Source organism: Trichosurus vulpecula, chromosome 2 (genome assembly GCF_011100635.1).
Source record: "Trichosurus vulpecula isolate mTriVul1 chromosome 2, mTriVul1.pri, whole genome shotgun sequence".
NCBI classification, from domain to species: domain Eukaryota; kingdom Metazoa; phylum Chordata; class Mammalia; order Diprotodontia; family Phalangeridae; genus Trichosurus; species Trichosurus vulpecula.
Window position 1 is genome coordinate 74,863,572 of NC_050574.1, and position 6,000 is coordinate 74,869,571.

Consider the following 6,000-nt stretch of genomic DNA (forward strand, 5'->3'; position numbering starts at 1 on the left):
GATTTTCTAATTCTATCACTAATAAATAATCTCGTTGATGTTAATTTTCTTTGGTGTTTTTAAGCAGTATTACAGACGGAACATATCCCACAGAATTTTCAATCGATCCGTGGGATGCGTTTTGTCTGTATGATGCAGACTAGTCAGTATGCACCTACCTTTATACTGCTGTGTTGTCACTTTGTTGTTTTGTGTTTGCTTTTGCACTTTGCTCCTTTGCCTGTTGTATTGATGATGCACATTCCCCCACTTTCTATTAGCGTACTGTATTTTTTATTCTGGGTGCGGCCCTTGAATAATAATTTTATTTTAATATGACCCAAAGATAACCTAAGATTGGACAGCCCTGATGTATGTATTGCTTTGGTCAGACAGTTGGACCTGTCTGTTGATCCGTGCTATTTTCTCTCTTTGTATTTCCTCTGTTTGTCTCTATAGTCAGGGTGCTGACCTTTCCCCTGAATTAAGCGAATGATATATATGTTTGATTCAAGTAAGATGGTTGATCCCTTTAGAAGCTATTTTTTCCTTGAAAGCAGATCAAAGAGCCTGTGCTAGCAGGCTATCCTGGGTATGCTAGGGTGCTTGCTATTACAGAGCATAGGAATGACATATCTGTGTATTAGAAAAATTGCTCTAGCACCACATGAAAAAATGGCTTGATTTGGGGAAAGTATAGAGACTGGAATTATGAGTTTCTAGCCTGGGCCTAAGGTGATAAGGGCTCATATTAGGCTCCAGCCAGTAGGAATAGAGAAGAAGTTTCAAAGATTATCCTCATCTTTAAAATGAGGATAATTATACCAGAATTATACAGGTATAGTCCCTGTATTGTCAGTGGGGGCTTCTAGAAGTATAGTTTTCCCAGATGGAATGAGAGTCTGAGGGATTATTACAAATGAGAGTCACAATGGACATGAAACTTTAAAACTCTATGAAGGAGACGGGGATACTGGGGCAATAGCAAGTTAACAGTTTAGTTTAATGAATGATTCTATAACTCTTTTAAGCAGAACTCCCAAACCTGAAGTTGGGGCTCACATATTTCTCCTAATAGTTTTCAAGCTATTAGTTTGAACAGTAGTATTCAAAATGTGGTCCACAGACCCAGAGGTTAAAATTATTTTCATAATAATGCTGAGATGTTGTTTGTCTATTAAAATACTGCCCCCTTTCCAACTATGTATCTGTGTGAGACTGAATTTTCTTCAAATATTTCAACCAAAATAACACTTCACAATAGATTTCCTGCAGAATCAGAGATGAGAATCCAGCTGTCTCCTATTGAGACAGAAATTTGCAAAAATTCTTAAAGCAATGCCATTCTACTTGCTAAAATTTTTTAGTTTTGGGAAAGTGGTTATTTTTCATTAAAATGTGCTTTTTACGTTACCATGTAATGGATTTATTATTGTTCATTTTAAATGAATTAATATTTAAATATTTTAAAAATTTATCATTTCATAATACAGTAAATATTGATAGACATAACTCATATGAACAAAAGCTCTTTGGGATCCTCAGCAATTTTTAAGAATGTGTGACTTGAGTCCCAAGGCCCATTGATAAGGGATTCTCTCCTCATTGGAAAAGATCAATGCCTTGCACCTGAGTTAGAGTCAGGGCAAAATTGGCCAGAGTGGGAGAGGGAGAGCATCAGTCTCTTCATAATTCATTCAGTCCCTTCAGTCTCTTCAGGGTTCAGGTGTTTCTGGTTTCCAGCTTTGAGAACTTGAAGACTTAGAGGGTCCCATGAGGCCTCGAGGCCACAGGTTCCCCACCCCTGCACCTAGGCTAAATGCTGCCCCTTTTTGCCCAAATGGATGGGAGCAGTTAAGAGGGACCAGACCTCTCACGCTCCACAGCAACACCAATCCAGCAAAGGAAAGGCAAAGACTATAGGAATGTGAGCTGTAATTCTTAGTCAATAAGCACTTATTAAGGGGAGAGAATAAGCATTTATTAAGCTCCTACTATGTGCCAGACACTGCTAATATTATTTCATTTTGTTAATCCTCACAATAACCCTATGAGTTATTATTATTATTTTATCACCCCCATTCTACAGCTGAGGAAACTGAAGCTGGCAAGTAAAAGTTAACTTGCCCAGGATCATGCAGCTGCAAATGTCTGAGGTCAGATTTAAACTCAGGTCTTCTTGACTCCATGCCCAGCGCTCTATCTACTGCGTTACCAGCCTACCAAACACTTGTTATGTGCCGGGCACTGTGCTTAGCTGGGGACACAGAGAAAGGCAAGCACAGTTCATGCTCTGAAAGAGCTCACATTGTGAATGTTGGAGACAATACATGAATACTGTATTTCCCCATGTATAAGACTCACCTTAATTTTGGGGCCTGAAATCTGAAAAAAATGTATTACATAAAGTTATTGAACTCAAGTTTTATTCATCGGCTCATAGCTTTCAAGCATCTTTTGGGCAAGTCTGGTGCATGTGCGCATGCTTAGTCCATTCTGTTTCATGAACCTGAAGCACCAATTGTGTCCTCCTTTGAAATCAGTAACTTCTTTTTCATCAGAAATTCTTCTTGCGTCATGCTGAACCATCTTTGTGGACACAGGAATTCCACAATTGCCCTTTGCTCTTCAATCTGTATCTTCAATTCCATCTCTAAATCAGGCCATTTTGTTGACTTGCCTCTCATGGCCTTCTTCTGCCATGGCGTTTTCAGTAGGGTTTCTTCTTCCCGTAGCCAGTCTTGGATTGTTTTCTCAGTTGGAGGAGGACCAAACTTAGGTTCAGCAGCACAATTTCCACTCACTTTTGCAAACTGGATCACTTTTAACTTGAATTCAGCACTCTATGAAAATCTTTTCTGAGCCATTTCTGGGCAGAACATGGCAAAACATAACCTAATATACTGGTAACAAATGCGCAACAATGAGCGCAAAGACAGCAAGCATGAAAAAGAGGGAAATGCAAGTGAAATATCTACAGCCACTGTATAAGACACACCCAGTTTTTAGACCCCAAATTTTTTGAAAAAGGGTGCATCTTATGCATGGGGAAATATGGTAATTATGCACATACAAGATGTGGACGGAGGAGAGGGAAGGCAATCTCAGAGAGAAGGCATTGGCAGCGAGGGATGGGTAGGGAAACTGGGAAGGGCTCCTGGACAAAGTGAGATCTGACCTGAACCTGGAAGCCAGGGAAGCCTAAAGGATGGATGAGGAGGGAGAGAATTCCAGGCATGAGGGACACACCCTGCGGGTGTTGTGTACAAGGAAGAACAAAGAAGCCAGTGTCAATGGAGCAGAGTATATGGAGGAAGGTAAGTGTAAGAAAACTGGAAAAATGGGAAGGGGCCACATTGTGAAGAGCTTTAAAGGAGAGAATGTTTTATAGTTGATGCAGGAGGTAATAGGGAGCCACGGAAGTTTATAGGGATAGGGCAGGAATCACACAATCAGACTTTTATTTTAGGATCTCTTTGGCATCTGAGAGGAGAATGGATGGGAATGGGAAGAGATTTGAGACAAGGAGACCAACCAGCAGGCTATTGCTATAATCCAGGTGAGGTAATGAGGTGCCCTGCAGTTGAGTAGTAACAGTATCAGAGGAGAGAAGGCAAAATATGTGGAAGATATTGAGAAAATTGCCTTTCTTTGTATCCCCAGCACTTAACATAGGGCCTGGCACATGGTAGGTGCTTAATAAATACTTGTTGACAAGATCTGATGAGAGATTAGATATAGGGAGGTGAGTGAGGAGTTAAGGATGACACAAAAGTTGTGAGCTTGGGTAAGTGGGAGGATGACAGTACCCATGAAAGTAATAGGAAAGTTGGGAAGAAGGGGGGGTTTTAAGGGGAAAAGATACTTTTGTTGTTGTTGTTTTTGTGTGTGTGTGTGTGTGTGTGTGTGTATGTGTGTGTGTGTGTGTGTGTGTGTGTGTGGTAATCAGGGTTAAGTGACTTGCCCAGGCTCACACAGCTAAGTGTCAAATATCTGAGGCTGAATTTGAACTCAGATCCTCCTGACTGCAGAGCTGGCGCCCTATCACTGAGTCACTAAGCTGCCTCTATGATATTTGTTTTAAACGTGTTGTTTGAGATGCCAAAAGATGATCCAGTGTGAGATGTTCCAAAAACAGTCTGATGCTTCAGGACTGGGACTCAGGAGAAAGAACAAAGGCTGGATTTGCAGATCTCGGAATAATCTACATCGAGACATAATCGAACCGATGGGACCCGACTTCACCAAACAAGAGAGAACAGAAGGAAAAGAGAAGAGAGCCAGCTTGGGAGACACCCACGGTTACAGATTGTGATCTGGAGGACGAGCTAGCAAAGGAGCCTGAGAAGGAGTGGTCAGAGAGGTAGGAGGAGAATCGGGAGAGTAGGGTCAGGAAAACCCAGAGAGAATTGAGGATCAAGGAGAAGAAGGTGATGAGTAAAGAGTATCAAAGGCTGCAGAGAGGTCAAGGAGAGTGAAGACTGAGGAAGGGTTGTTGGGTTTGTCCGTGAAGACATTATTGGTGGCTTTGGAGAGACCAGTTTCAGCTGAGACACTATGTGTCCAATACTGACTTTAAGTGCAGAGAAGGGAGAGTAAATTACCTATGTATTATTGGTTTTCTTTTCCATAAATTGGGGATACTCATACCTATGATACTGACTTCACATAATTGTTGTGATACATCAGTTATTCTTTTTCCCAGGGGAAGAAAGCCTTGAGCTGAGGCTTGGTATACACAAGCAACAACTGGCGAAATGAAGACAACATTAAATTGGAACAAAAATCATGTGTGAAATATTGGACAGAGTTGGTACTGATTCACAGGCGGAGGGTCTCTGCTGGGCAGGTTGCTCATCTGGGCTCCCAGGGTGTGCTCTCTGCAAATTGATTCTACTTGTCAGAGATAGTTTTACCTTGAATACATAGTCAAGTTTCTTCTCTGTCGCTAGAGAGCACACTCCTTAAAACTACTTCCTCCTTCAGATACCTCTGTCTTTCTGTGTCTCGCTGGAGAGTGTCTCAGCTTCCTCAACGACGCCTTGAACTCTTATGCAGAAATTCAGTCTTGTTTTATTTTCATTTCTGAATTCTCTCCCTCCCTACACCTCCTCCCCAATCCATTGAGCAGGCAAGAAAAACAAAACTCATTACAAATATATGCATAATCATGTAAAACAAATTCCCACATTATGTAGGCTGAGAGAGAGAAACAGACACAGAGCCAAAGAGAGAGATAGGTGGGGGGGTGGGGGGAGAGAGACAGAAACAGAGACAGAGAGAGACAGACAGACACACAGACAGAGACAGAGAGACAGAGACAGAGAGAGACAGAGAGACAGAGATAGAGACAGAGACAGAGAGAGACAGAGAGAAAGAAAGAGAAGGAGAAGAAAATATCCTTCCATTTGCAATTTAAGTCCATCTGCTCCGTATCTGAAGGTGGATAGCATGTTTCATCATGAGCCTTTCGGAATTGTGACTGGTCATTGTGTTGATCAGAGTTATTTAGACTTTCAAAGTTAATTATCTTGATAATATTGCTGTTTTTGTAGAAATTGTTCTTCTGGTTCTGCTCACTTCATTTGGCATCATTTCATACAAGTGTTCCCAAGTTTTCTTATCCCCTTCCTCATTCCTTAATAGCTCAATGGCATTCCACTGCATTCATGTACCATATCATGTTCAGCCATCTCCCATTTGATGGGCATCCCCTCAGTTTCCAAATCTTTGCCACCACAAAGAGCCACCATAAATATTTTTGTACATATGGGTCCTTTTTATCTTTCTCTGATCTCTTTAGGGTATGGACCTCATATTGATATCACTGGGTCAACAGGTATGTACGATTTAATAGCTTTTTTGGATGTATTTCCAAATTGCTTTCCAGAATGGCTGGACTAGTTCACAGCTTCACCAACAATGCATTAGTGTACCTGTTTTCCCACAGTTACAACAGTTTCTCCTATTTCTCTAGCATTTATCATTTCCCTTTTTTGTCATATTAGCTAATCTGATGGG